General features: G+C 40.2%; 1 long non-coding RNA gene across 2 annotated transcripts; it reads right to left on the bottom strand.

Annotated features, from left to right (window-relative positions):
* Positions 1-6,910: 6,910 nt before the first annotated feature.
* LOC130459104 (uncharacterized) lies at positions 6,911-10,076 on the bottom strand. 2 transcript variants are annotated; one of them, XR_008924275.1, is made up of 5 exons: positions 9,849-10,075; positions 9,304-9,476; positions 9,122-9,174; positions 8,905-8,994; positions 6,911-8,476 (listed from the first exon to the last, which is right to left on the bottom strand). It is a non-coding gene; the product is annotated as an uncharacterized lncRNA (long non-coding RNA). The 2 variants fall into 2 exon arrangements; XR_008924274.1 differs by having other exon boundaries at positions 8,905-9,174; positions 9,849-10,076.
* Between the last annotated feature and the right edge of the window lie 5,094 nt (positions 10,077-15,170).

Below are 15,170 nucleotides of genomic sequence, written 5' to 3'. Positions count from 1 at the left end.
TTGCCTCTTACTCTTGGTCGTGCTTGCATTAGTGCAATGTGCCTTACCCTTTTTTAGACTTGTACTGTGGGATTATGGTGCAACGCAGGCTTGTGTGGCCTAACGGCGTGTCTTAGAACATTCCTCCAAGTGTTGGGATATCATTATTTGGAGTACTTCATCGTGCTGAATTGTTCAGGTGCTCGAACAAGTGTAGCACCTTCTGCGTGGGTTTGCACGGCTTATTACTTCGTTCGATGCAATAATTCACAGGTGTTTTTTTTCTTATTTTTGTATCTGGGCAAAACTTGGCTAGCAGAAAGATTCAGCGCCCAGGCTAGGGCGTTAAAGATATCGGCGCCCAGCTTTGGGCGTTGAAATTTATTTATGGGTATATTTTGATGATTTTTTTTCGATTTGCTTTGGAACGAGGTAGACTGTGTAACGGGCGTTTGTAGGGCGAGCGTTATGTGCAGTAGCTTGATCGGAGTTTTGGTGACTCGCGATTTTCAGTTACCCTTGTTAGTGGGGTGACTTTATATATTCTAAGTAGTGCTTTAGAATTTGGGAGGGGTTGTAGCCATTCTAAGGTTCGTTTTACACGATTAAAGCTTAGGGTTGTGCCCCTATGATGTATGTACAGTATTAGCGTCGAGAATTTCCGATAAAATCGTCATTTCGAGCATTTTGAGAGTGTTTTTCTCAAGCCCCCAATTGTAGCTACGGGATTGGCTTGGTGCTATAATGCTTTGCATACGTTTTTATGCATTCATGGTGACACGGATCATGAATAGTTTGAACCAGACTCGTTTAGTGCGAGGTATGTTCGAGTAGTGATTTTGCTACTTCTCTTGTAAATGTCGTATTGTGCGACATTGCCATGGTCAAGGTAGTCACATGTTGAAGTGTGCCTTGACCAAAAGCTAGGTGCCTTTCTTTTACCCATAATCGTATTTAGAAATCTTTTGACTCACTTGCAACATCGAGATAAACGCATACTTAGCTTAAACCAACGACACTTTATTATGTTCGAAAAAGTCTTTGAAAATTATTTGAAAATTATTTAAAATCCGAGTCCTACTGTGTACAATCCGAGGTGTCCTAAGTAAGTTGACTTATAGAAGGGTTCGTACAGGATTACATGAGTGAATCAAAATACTGTTACGATTTTTGGAATGCTGTCTAAGGATTTGCTGGAAGCCAGGGTGCAGGCGTCAAGATATTACTTGTGCCCGTTCGGCATATGCTTTAGGCTTTTAGGGCCATCTTTTCCAGAATTGCGGGAATATAAACCGTTTTCAAATTGACTTAGATTTACTTGGTGTATGTCTGTACAAAAGGTCAAGGTATACTTGGTTCTTTCCCTAGCTCTTTCATTTCACTTTTTAGCCCCCAGTTGCTGTTATGTCTTCCCATTAATGATGCTTTCAGATTTCGATTTTAGATGCCCATGTCATATTCCTGAGTGGGGTGAGCCTTGGTTAAGTGCCAGGTCATATTGACAATGTCTGATTTTTTTTTTTCATAGGGGATTAGCAAGCATTTGAATTACCATGAACGGGTGCCCTGAGTTCGAAGGAACGATGGGGCGATGCCGTAGAGCAATCCTCTTTATTGCAAGCTTACTGCCCTTACTACTTGTTGGCGATCATGACTGTGTCTAGTGGTGAAAGAAGGTCTTTAAGTGAGTTAGTTCGCTTTTAGGGAGGGTCAAGTCGAGTACTTTAGAGGTCATGGATGCTTGCGCTAGCCCCCCATTCAATTGAGGCAAAGCGGTCTTTTGAGTCTTGGCTAAGTGCCTAGGAGTGTGAGTGCTCCTTCTGGCAAGGGTACGTGCCCTTATTATTTTTCGATGTATGCTCGTTTTGGCATCTTGGTGACTTGGATTCTTCCTTTGATTTAAATTTTTCTTTCGACTTGGATTGCAAGTTATTAAATTTCAATAAGGGACTTCTATTTTTTATTCTTGTTTTTTCTATAGGTTTTAATATTTTTGCAAATTGGTTGGACCGAATCATGGATTGCCTACGTATCCGCCTTAAATAGATTTAATTTGGAATCAGGTCTTGCGTAGTTCTTAGCCTAAAAAATGGTTTCATAGAATGCCGAATTCGATAAGTATGTTCTGAGGTGGAAACATATTGTTTGAAATGGTAGAATAAGTGAAGTTTATTATTATCTTAATCTGCTGCCTTGTCGTAAGCCAAAAAATTTGTTTTATATTTTTTTGATTGAGTACATGTATTTCTTTGGTGGTACGTATATCTGAATACGTGCTGTACCCCTCCAAGTGTTCGTTATTTTTCCGTGTATGTGCGGATAAAATGACGAGCACTTTTGGACAAAATTTGGCAGGCAGAGAGATTCAGCGCCCAGGCTGGGGCGCTAAAGATTTCGGCGCCCAGCTGTGGGCGCTGAAAATTATTTCTGGGCGGATCTTTTTTGGTGCGCTAAATGCTTCTTTTCCCTTTTTTAGACGAACTTTAAAGGCGCTTTGCAAAGTATATTTTTTTTTATTATTATTATTTTTGTGAAGCGTTAAGTGTAGAATGTACTTTTCATTTGTCTTCTTTTTTTTATTCGTGACTCAAGACGGCTTGAAAGACGGGTTGAATGAGATAGGATAAGTTGTATAGGTATTAGTCGAGCATGAGGATTACTTCTACCAAGGCCAATGAATAGAATGGGGACGACTCAAGGGTATATCAACAGGATGTATCCAAACAAGTTATACGGTCATTGTGCTAATGGTGGTGTAGGAGCAAGTTTTGGAAATAATGGGTATGACGCACATGTCAATGGCCGTGCGTGGTTTGCAGTTGACAACAAGTTCAAGAACAAGAGTCGAGGTAATGGTTTCTTGGGTTATGGCAATGAGAACATGGATGGGTTAGATGAGCTGAACAGAGGCCCAGAGCGAAGGCGTCTAAGAGCATAAGGATTGGAAAGGGTAGACATCGTAGAATTTTATGATTTGGATTGGTTGACTCAATTCTTTTCCTTCGTTTACTTAGGTAAATGTTGCACTACGAGATAAGTATTCTCTGGCTTGCTCTTTTCGCTCTCCCTTTTCTCTTTCTATTTTTTCTTTCTTTTTTCCTTGGGATTCCTCCCTAATATAAATTCTTCAATTTTTAATTTGGGCTAAAAGGTAGAGGGTTGTGGTCTTTGAGTCACGAGGCGAGACTGAGTGAGCCTCGTTTGGTAGGCCTATAGTGGACCTTTAATTTTAGTAGGCCTAGGGTGGACCTTTAAATTGTCTTACTTTGCAAGCGTATTTAGTCGTTTCTTAAAATATTCAAATAGCGTAGATTCAAAATGTTGTTTTTACCTTATTGAATTTTAACGAAATAATTACATCGAAAGTAATTTTTTGTTTCTTTGAGATTCCAGTTTCTGGGATTTAATTGGAAGTTGTGATTTAGACTCAAACTTTCATTAATCTTTCTGATTATAACCCGTGTATGAATACAAGGAGGTGGCCTAGACTCAAAATAATGACGTGGCGTAAGCCTATAATACTTGACCAAGCAACTCTGAGACTTAGGCTAATTGGACCATAACTTTCGTTGGTTGACACTTTAGATTTTAACCCTTGGGTGTTCATTTGTCATGCACCATTTTGTTTAATGTTGGCAAGGTAGTTAATTGGGGAGATCGAATTTTTATTTTTGCAAGACTAGAATCATTAGTGCGGCTTCCCTCTTAGTGTGTATTGCTTTACCCCAATGGTAGCCTTATGGTATGCCGATTTGGGTATTTTCATGGTTCGTCATGTTGCATTCATGGAAAATCTTTTAGTCCGTACTTAGGAGTATTTCAAGGAGCGAGTGACTCGAGAGGACTATGATAGTCGTGACCCAATGTGATTATAAGCCTTGAGGCCATTAATTTTTTCTTTGCCAATGGTGTTGACACCTTAGGTTCACTTTGGGGGTTGTGCGACTATGTGGGAATGATTTTCAGAATGTGACTGTTTCCATTTTGCAAATACTATAATATATTCTTTTTATTGGTGGGAGAGAGTATTGAGGCCGTGGATTCTTAGCAAGGGGTGACAATTACATATGGGTGCTTATTGATTTAAATGTTAGGAGGGGAGACTCAATATGGTTTAACCTTTTAACTTGCAGAACGACATCAAGCATTGGGACCGATTCTATGGATAAGACAACTAAGACTTAGGATTTAGATTGTACTTTGGCATAGCCTAGTCTAGACTCGGATTTATTTTTTATTCGAACATTATTTTTCTTTAGGAAAATTTGGTAATATTAATCCAACCTTTGGCCGATTTTCTTTTATTAAGCCCACCTACGACATATTTTTTAATAATCGCACATTTACTACCCAGCGACTTTTATTGGGCCCAACACGTCATAAACCTATTGTAGGCGGTAATATGTCCCTACGTGGAAGTACTCTCTCTCGATATATTAAGTCATCATCATCAATTCATCACCATCTCGATGACCTTTTCACCGATTACCGGTCACTTAAGGCTAATAAAAGTCGTTGGGTAGTAAAGGTGGGATTATTAAAAAATATGTCGTAGGTGGGATTAATAAAAGAAAATCGGCCAAAGGTTGGATTAATATTACCAAATTTTCCTTTTCTTTAAGGACTCTATTCGAACATTATTTTTTTGAATAATTTGCCCATGTGACATTCAAGGTCGTTTAATTAGCATGCTCGGTTTTGGGTGCCAAGCATTGTCGTCGTAGGAGGCCTAACGCCGACACAAAGAGTTATTAATTTTTTTACGAGTCGCTTTTAGAATCGAGTGCTTTTTCATACGCCCTCGTAGCAATTGTTTTTACGAAAAGTTTTTTTTTTTTTTTTGCTACGTATCTTCTTCATGCGTGGGCACCGAGGCTGCTGCGCCTGACCAAAAGGCCAGGCAGCAACTTCAGCGCCCAGCAGTGGGCGTGAGAAATATTGGCGCCCAGCCAGGGGCGCTGAAAATGCGTCCCTGACTGGTACTCGTTTTCTGTTCGCGTATATTCTTTTGTTTTATGCGACTTAATTTTGCGTGCTTGCCTAATAACGTCCTTTACGCGTTGTGCAGCGTTTGTGGGATTCGTTACAGGCCATCCCGAGCGTCGCTTGTTTTTGTGGCGATCGTTTGGGCTTGCGAAACACGTGTTTCGGTATAACTCTTTGGCCAATTGGTTTATGAATGTTTGGGTAATTTTTAAGGTCGTTGGTTTTTCTAAGATTATTTGTCTAGCATTATTCGTATGCACAATCATAACATAGTCACATAGTTCGCTACACATAACTACATTACAAACATGGATTTGAAAATTAAATATGTCACGTAGCTTATGATAGGCTTCTATGGGTAGTTTATTTGCGCCTGGCTTGGTACCGCTTCTATCGTAGATCCAACATATGCCCCGGTCGAGGTAGTATCTTCAACAGACGAATTTCGCTCAAGAGGCCAACCCGCAAGTGCAAGCCAAGGGGGCATGCAGACGAGAGGGACCTAATGGGCGAGCGATTGGGTTCGGGATAGGTGTACTACCTGCACAAGTACCGAGTGGGAAACATGCGCGGCGTATGCACCCCCCTATTGGCGAAAAAAGGTATCCTTAGTCCCAACTCCCGAGGGAGCCGAGATTCGTTATGATGTTCTGCCCGTTCACATTAATATGCTGATTTTCAGGTCGTCCCAACTTGATGGGGAAATAAACGCGGGGTAGGATCGTTTCACCCTTCGGCTATTTTGATTACCTACAAGCACGAGTATTTCCTTCACTATCCCCAGCAGAGTCGCCACTGTGAGGGGATCGAAAAAACGCGAGGCTAATGCGTGACCTGTCCCTCGTGGGTGTGACGATTCTTTTTATTCAATCAAGTGTAATTGGATTTCCTGTGAGTATACACCCAATTGACTAGTAATATAGGAGTCGCCATTCAGTTTTTAACGACAATGAGAAAAACTGACAAAACCCGGTTATCGTGACATAAAGGGAGTGCAATTATGTTTGACCACGACGGCCGTAGGTTCCCTTGTGATCCCTGGTGTGGGGATCTCTCAATATACACCCGCAAAGTAGAGATTGAGGGTTCGGGGGACTGTAACTACCGAGAGGAGTACTTTCGCTCGTCGATAACTCCAGAGGCAGGATATCCTTACTAGCTCAGCATAAATAATTGAAGGGACATGCGTTAACTATTAAACTAATCTGAATTGATTTTAGCAATATGCAACATATAATGCTTATTCGATCGCGATTATCTGATTTAAATAGCATTAAGGGACCTAGCATGATAATTCGATTTTCCAAAAATATTATATTTGTTAGGCGTGATAGAACAATCAAATTAGATTAGTTTAACAGTTCATAAAAAGGGTGTGATAGAAAATGCAGGACTGAACTGAGGTAACCATCTCCTTGAGCTAACTTAAGTCACACTATATCATCGTCATCGTCATCACCATCTTGATCTTCATCGTTATTTGGTTAGTGATATTCGGTAACGTATGAGATCCACCTCTCTCTTAGCTCGTCAATCGCAGTTTGAGAATACGTGGGAGCTTTGGTAAAATACTACAAGACAAGTTCAAATGTAAGAGTAAGAAATGAACGATGGCAAGCAGAAATAGTATTTAACAAAGAACATGCAGCAAGCAACAGAACCAGTAAGTGATGAGAGTATATTTCTCTCATTGAACTTGTCATTAAACCTTCCTATATATGCTACAAAGGCCATAGGCTCGGTATGGAATGCATTCAAATTAAATTCAAGGCGTTTAACTTTCCTACGACACTTATGACTCCGTGAGATACACATTTCCCTAATATGCCAGTTACTGTACATCAAATACAGACGTTGTTTCACACCTGAAGACAATGGGACAGAATATAGAGGCATATTATAGGAATATATGATAAATGAATATTACAAAATGAGCCAAACTAGATTGAGAAGAAAAAAAGATACAAATTTATTGTACTGATTCATTTTCATAGAATTCCAAGAAGAGTTAGTATACAACTGGTTAAAGAATAGTAAAAAAAACATAACAAAACATATAAATACAGAAAGGACCAGAAGCCTTTTCATCTAATGAAAAGGCTCTAGCTTAAGGCGCTAAGTATTTAGAAAAGAAAAGCTACTAGTAATGCATAACCATGCTCTAAAAGATATAATGGTCACCTAAATTTAAGCTAAATTTTTTTGATGTCAAGGTTTAATTAGGACCTCACAGTTCCATGAACTCTTAATTAAGCCAACATTTTGGTGTTTGTGGGTGTGTGTGGGTGTTTGATAGGAAGAGAGTTGATTTGGTGTTGGCTTGTAATAGGCTGATGAACCTCCTGGGCGAGTTTGAAGCTGCAAAAGAGCGAGACTGATGTGCTGCACCTTCCCACAGTGAAGCTCATACATGGACAGCCCCAACTACTGGTTTATTTAAACTCAATACTGACGCTGCAACAGCTACAAATGCTACGGGATATGGGATGGTTGTGAGGGATTCTGTTGGGGATGTGCTAATGTCTGCAGGCCAGAAAGTTTTTGGAAACTCAAGGTTTTAGAAGCAAAACAAAGCTTCACTGCAGATTTGCTGGCAACAGCATACCAGAAATCCTCCCTAGCTTTAGTAATACACAGCTTGAAGTCATCTACAATACTATATTAGATAATAAGATTACACAAAAAATCTCATAACTTAGCTTCTAACAAGATCAGGAAGTAAGGAGATCTACGTCACTGACTGAGCATGTATAATTGTATAGACAGATCGTGACTCCTTGCTCTTCACTGATTGTAGAGACAGATCGTGACACTTGTAATCTCTTTTGTTTTTGCTAATAGAAGGTGCAACAAGGTTGTAACTTTTACCAGGTCCAAAAGCTCTAGCACGAACAGTATGCATAATTCTAAATGAACTTATAAACAGATTTTGAGGAAACAAACAGTACCGTGAATATGGGATCAGCACTTAACCTGCCTCGACAGATTCAATGGAAAACGGACCAAATTACAATTTTAAAGTTTAAGCTCACTAGATTGCTTGTCTAAGATTGGGTTTTCTCTGTTTACTAACCAAACACAAGTTTGAAAAGAGACTTTCTTGTACCCAATAGCTAGAATAAGCTCTAAAACTATGGTTTGATCGCCTGATCTTCTAAAGGAAAAGAATGTGTGTAAGGTGTATTCCTTAAAGTAAATTAATCTCACACCCCTTCCCCAATTCAACATAGTCCCACATAAAACCCATTCATTGATTTCTTATACCGACAAAAAAAAATTATAGCAGATTGTGCTAATTCTCATAAGGCTTCTCAATCTACAACTCATGAACATCGTAGTAGGGAAAATAGAAATTCGATGAAAGTAACGAAATCAATCATACAAAACCCGATGAATGTAACAAAAAAGTGATGGATGAGAAGGATACCGATGAAAAAAAGTTGGTGATGTACGAAATGGAAGAAGAAACTTTTACTGATATTGTAGTTCAAGGCATTCCAGAGGATGAAAACTACACATAAAAGTATTGTTTCAAAGATTTCTTATTTATCAAGTATTGGTGGATTGATTTTAACACAAGAGCAATTTAGAGGACAACAACATCTAGGAAGGGGATAGGTAATGACAGAGGCACTATATTGCAGAGGTTAGGATGCCTGAATAGCAGTCGATTACAAGTCGATTACAGGCAGTACATTCAATCAACAAAGTGCATCCACAACACAACCAGAATCAAAGTGATTTGATTTTCAAGACGCATACATCCACCAAGGCATCAGTAATTTAGTACAGTTATTTGCAGTGAAGTTTTCTGAAGGAATATAAGGCCCAAAAAAACGTTCTTATACCTTATTATCTTCATTGACCTTGTCAAGTTTGCAACAAAATCTGAATTCCTAAGACAAGTCATTTATTATCAAGCAACTCCAAGATACTTACTTGCGACAAATCATATTCTCTAGGGTTGAATTTCATAGCTAGGGCCATCAGAAAGGCTCAATGGGAAGCAGTGCCCTTCTATTTGGTCTGCTGCACGCATTATTGATTACATATATGCAAAAGAAAAAAGGCAAACAAGAACACTTCAGTATAGAGGTCCAGCTAATTACAAAAACACGTAGGCCTGGTGACACAATCAAGTGCGAAAGAACAAAACCTCTTTTTATCTTCCATTGACATGGAAGGATAATATAGGTTTGAAAGAAAGATCTGCATAAGAGTTTAACAAATATTAACTAAGAAAACGAGAAAGATTAAACTTAGAACTTACACTAGAATTTACATACTATATTGTGTTAATATTCTGGATTCTAGAATAGAATAAGCAGAAATGTGTACCTTCAAACCATCCTCATGGAAACCGTAATGGTAAGAACTCAGCTACGGCTAATTTGGTGCACGCCCCCTCCTAATTTAACTAGACTGCAACATATAAGGCAGACAACATGACAACACCAACATATCTGCAGGACAAAAAACCCAACTGCAGATCATCTGATAAACATCACAACCTGCAAATTACAGTTACATTGTCAACCATGGCTTATTTCCCAAACTAATTTCAATTTAATTTGACCTAAATAATACATCTAAAGGAAAATCAATTTATTTGGATTGAATTCAACAAATTCATTCGGCATTAATTCTGCCTACATTAGTAATTCGATATTCCACACATGTATTCATTAAGAGGCAAATAATTGACAAAATTAATCCGACCTAAATTTTTATACGTATATCTATCTTTACAACAAGAATTCCTAGCTTATTTTATGGCAATTACAAACTAGAATTCCTTATTCAAATATTCTAATTTGATAAAAAAAATTCAAATCCCTAAATTATTAGTTGCAAAATAATAGGTAAAACAACATTAAGCATACCGATATCGGAATTGAAGGCAACGGTGGTACAGACGGCGTTCAACGAAGGCTAGGAAGCGATCGGAAGGCGGTGCAATGGAGCGGCGGTGCAGATCTGCGTCGGAAGGTTGTTCCACTTTAGTTTTGCGGGAGTATTGAAGGAAATTTTGGTTTTTTTAGGAAGTCACTCTGTTAGTTTTAGGGATTTTGCCCTTTAACTGGGTATTAAAACTCTTATTTTGTTTTTTTAGGATGAGCGTCATATAGCAAATATTCGTATATTAAGGTTTATTTTTTTATTGTAAAATATTTTGTAAAAGAATAAAAAACGCCTATCTTGTACACAGTTTTATGTTTTACTAAAAAATTTAACTTTAATTAATTATTTTTAATATAATAAAAAATACATGACGGTTGAGAAAGGTAGCCGTACTCTATTCTTTCCTTCACACAACTGTTATAATTGAAATGCGTACTCTATACTTCTATAAAACGCTTAGCAAACTTAAGCGTTCTCTATTCAGCGTTTCTTATTCCAGCTTTTGTAGTAGTGAACCTAGCAATTCTGCTAGTTGGTATTGGAAGCGGGTTTGTAGCACAAAAGAGAAGTTGAAAATAGTTTACACTGAAGCAGAGTTGGGGGCAATGCCTAAGTACTCAGTGAAGCAGGTCTATGGGAAGCTAGCTGGTAATAGACCCAAGGTTCATTGGGATAAACTTGTGTTGAACAGACTTAACACTCCTAGGCACAGATTTATCTATTGGCTTGCAGTTCAGTCTAGACTGCAAACTACAGCTAAATTGGCTAGAATTGGCATAAGCAGCTCTTCAAGTTGTCTTATCTGGGGACAGGGGGATGAGAATCATCAACAACTCTTTTTTTTATTGTTCATATAGTAGACAGTTAATAGACTATATGTACATATCTTTTAGTCAAAGATTGTGTAAATAACGGTTAGCATAAAATTAGGCATAGAATATTTTGTTAATTATTCTCCATATCTCTAGCCTAGAATTACGTTGTAATTTCTTGTATATTAACCTTCCTGTTTAATGAGAAACACACACAAAACAATTCTCCCTATTCTCACATGGTATCATACTAGGTCTCCTAAACCCTAGTTGTTTTCTCCTTTCTCTCGTTTACTTCTTTCTTCCCACCATGGCTGACATCTCCAAGTTGCATCCTGCAACCACTGTCACCAACATAAAATCATGCATCCCTGTCGTCCTAGACTATGAAGGCACTCAATTCAACAATTAGGCAACCCTATTCAAGCTTCATTGTCGAGAAAACTTGGTCATTGACCACATACTTCCCCCACCTGCCGCCGCTACTCCCCTCAATGAAGCCGACAAAGCTCTCTGGGACAGACTCGATGACATTGTCCTTCAATGGATTTACGGCACGATCTCAAATGATCTTCTCAACACAATCATTGATCAAGACGACACCGCTGCCGATGCCTGGAACCGCCTCCTTCGCCTCTTCTCAGACAACAAGTCTGCCAGGCTCTTGCCCTAGATACCAAATTCACGAATATAAAGGCTGTGGATTACCCTAATGTCAAGGCTTATTGTACACGGCTCAAGGTTCTTGCAGGTAATCTTGCCAATGTCGGTCACAAGGTGTCAGAGGAACGCTTGGTCCTTCGTCTCCTCCGCGGGCTACCAGAGGAGTACAAATACTTCCGCATCAACGTGCAGAACCAAGTTCCGCTACCTTCTTTCGAGGCTGTCCGGTCTTTGCTCGATCTAGAGGAGAAAAACAACGTTGAGGATATTGCCGGTGATACAGGTTCTAACACTGCCCTACTCTCTCATAATTTTATTGCTAATCCTCCTGCTCATAATGGACAACCTAATAATGCTGAAAATTCCAACAATAATCGTGGCAATAACAATAACCGGGGCAGAAACAATAATAATAACCGCGGACGGCATAACAACCACCACCGCGGCGGAGGAAACAACCGCAATAACAACCGCGGTGGCGGTAACGGTAACAATGGTGGCAGCCACCGGGGAAACCAACCAGCTCAGCCGGCCAATCAGCCACAACAGTGGTGCTACCCGCTGTGGGCAGGGTGAACCCCACAGCCCTGGGCCACGCCGCCGTGCCCATACCCGACAAACGGGTGGCAGCAGCCTCGTCCGGGCGTTCAGCAAGGGATTCTGGGTGCCCGTCCATCTCAGTCCTATTTCACTGCTGTCTCCTCTCCTTGTGTTCCTACTAACATGGAGCAAGCCATGCACACCTTATCTCTTCATCCGCCGTGTTGGAAATGGTCATATGATTCCGATTCATGGCTACGGGAATACAACTCTTGAAAATAAACCCACTCTAAACCTGAAAAATGATCTTCATGCACCCGATCTAATTAAAAACCTTATTTCGGTTCGTAAATTTACTACTGATAATATGGTTTCTGTTGAATTTGATCCCTTTGGGTTTTCTGTGAAGGATTTCCAGACGGGGAACAAGCTAATTAGGTGTGAAAGTACAGGTGATCTATATCCCTTCACCAAAAATTCCCGGGCCATTTCCTTTTCTGCACCATCAGCTTTTACTGTCATCTCTCCCCAAACTTGGCACTCCCGTTTGGGACACCCGGGAGATGTAATTTTAAATTCTTTGCGTAGTCGTAATTTGATTGAATGTAATAAGGCTCGGAACAATGTTTGTCATTCTTTTCCTTTGGGGAAATTGGTTAAAATGCCTTTTCATGACTCTACTTCGACTACTACTATGCCATTTGATATAATTCACAGTGATCTATGGACATCACCTGTCCCTAGTTCCGCCGGCCATAAATACTATGTGTTCTTTCTTGACGATTTTACAAACTTCCTATGGATTTTCCCCATTTCTGCAAAGTCCCAAATCTATAACATTTTTTTGTCTTTTCGGAAGTATGTTCACACCCAATTTGAACGGGAAATTAAATCCTTTCAGTGTGACAATGGTCGTGAGTTTAATAATGGCCCTTTTCAAAACTTTTGTAGTCAAAATGGGATGGTTTTCCGTTTTTCTTGTCCCCATACATCACCACAAAATGGAAAAGCCGAAAGAAAATTAAAAACCATCAACAACATTGTTCGTACATCGCTTGCTCATGCCTCTATGCCCCCCTCTTATTGGCATCACGCTTTGGAAATGGCTACGTATCTCCACAATATTCTACCAACCAAAATTCTCCACTACCAAACCCCGGCCCATATTCTTTATCAACGTACTCCCTCTTATACTCACCTCCGGGTTTTTGGGTGTCTATGTTTTCCCCTTTATCCTTCCACTCAAATTCATAAACTTCAACCCCGATCCACTCCCTGTGTCTTTCTTGGGTATCCCTCTAATCATCGGGGCTACAAGTGTTATGATATTTCGAGCCGAAAAATAATCTTGGCTCGTCATGTTTGGTTTGATGAATTCACTTTTCCATTTTCTAAACTTACTCAGCCCAGCCCAAATAATTTTGAGTTTCTAGAAAATGACTCCCCCCTTAGAATACACATGCTGCATCAGCAAGCAACTGGGCCCAATGAACCTGCTAGGCCCATTACTCCCCCCTCACTCTCCTTTAATGTAGCGCCATCCCACACCCACTCCTCAGCTGACACCGGCCCAGCAGGCCCATGATGCCCCTTCTGGATCCTACCCTTCGCCCCACTCCAGCCCGGGTCACTACTGCCCTCCTCACCAACGGAGCCCAATCTCCGCCAGTCCAGTCCAACCCCCACAGCAGCCCGCTAATCGTATGACTACGCGTAGTCAACATGGCATCTTTAAACCAAACTTGAAATACACAAATCAAGCCTTGAGTGCCACCACCACTTCCATCTCTCCCATCCCTCGGAATCTCGTACATGCCTTAAATGACCAAAATTGGAAAAATGCCATGCAAGATGAATATAATGCTCTAATTGATAGTAAGACTTGGGAGTTGGTCCCTCGTCCTCCTAGTGCAAATATTATTCGTTCTTTGTGGATTTTCCGGCATAAAAAGAAATCTGACGGTTCTTTTGAGAGGCATAAAGCCCGACTTGTAGGTGATGGCAGGTCTCAGCGTGAAGGCATGGATTGTGATGAAACTTTCAGTCCGGTAGTCAAACCGACAACTATCAGGGTGGTACTTACTACAGCTTTGTCTCTTTCTTGGCCTATTCATCAGTTAGATGTCAAGAATGCTTTCCTACATGGTAATTTGAATGAAACAGTGTATATGCATCAACCTTTGGGGTTCCGGGATCCGGCCAAACCGGACCATGTGTGCCTTCTCCGCAAATCTCTTTACGGCTTAAAACAAGCCCCACGGGCATGGTATCAACGGTTGTTGAATATGTGGCCACTATTGGATTTTCCCATAGTACATCTGATAACTCCTTATTAATTTATTATTGTGGAAAGGATGTTGCTTACATACTCTTATATGTTGGTGATATTATAGTAACCGCTTCTTCAGATTCACTCCGACTCAGCATTATGTCTAAGTTAGCAACAGAATTTGCAATGAAAGATCTGGGTCCATTGAGCTACTTCTTGGGAATTGTTGTCACCCGGTCTAAAAACAGTTTGTTCATGTCTCAAAGCTCTTATGCAGAAAATATTCTAGAACGAGTAGGCATGTCACAATGCAAGCCTTGTCCCACTCCAGTTGATACCAAAGGCAAACTAAGTGCAAGCTCCGGCGTCCCATATGAAGACCCTACCAAATGCCGCCAACTGGCGGGTGCCCTACAATACTTAACACTCACTCGGCCAGACATCTCGTATGCGGTTCAACAAGTTTGTTTATTCATGCATGATCCGAAATTTGAACATATGGAGGCATTGAAGCGTATCTTACGTTATATTAGAGGTACATTAGATTTTGGCACACATTTATATAAAACCTCTTTGTTATTCCTATTAGCATACACAGATGCAGATTGGGGCGGTTGCCCGGACACTCGCCGATCAACCTCCGGTTATTGTGTATTCTTTGGTGACAACTTGATCTCTTGGTCTTCAAAACGGCAACCAACCATGTCCAAATCAAGTGCCGAAGCTGAGTATAGAGGTGTAGCAAACGTTGTCTCCGAATCTTGTTGGGTACGTAATCTTTTACTGGAGCTTAAATGTCCTATTCATAAAGCGACCCTGGTTTACTGTGACAACGTCAGTGCTATCTACTTATCTGGAAACCCCGTGCAACATCAACGTACTAAGCACATTGAAATGGAAATTCACTTTGTTCGTGAAAAGGTTAGAAAAGGGGAAGTTCGTGTCTTACATGTCCCATCCCGCTATCAGTTAGCGGATATTTTTACAAAAGGTCTTCCGCGCGTACTTTTTGATGATTT

This window comes from Spinacia oleracea, chromosome 6 (assembly GCF_020520425.1).
Source record: "Spinacia oleracea cultivar Varoflay chromosome 6, BTI_SOV_V1, whole genome shotgun sequence".
Lineage (NCBI taxonomy): Eukaryota > Viridiplantae > Streptophyta > Magnoliopsida > Caryophyllales > Amaranthaceae > Spinacia > Spinacia oleracea.
This window is presented reverse-complemented; position numbering and strand designations above follow the sequence as displayed.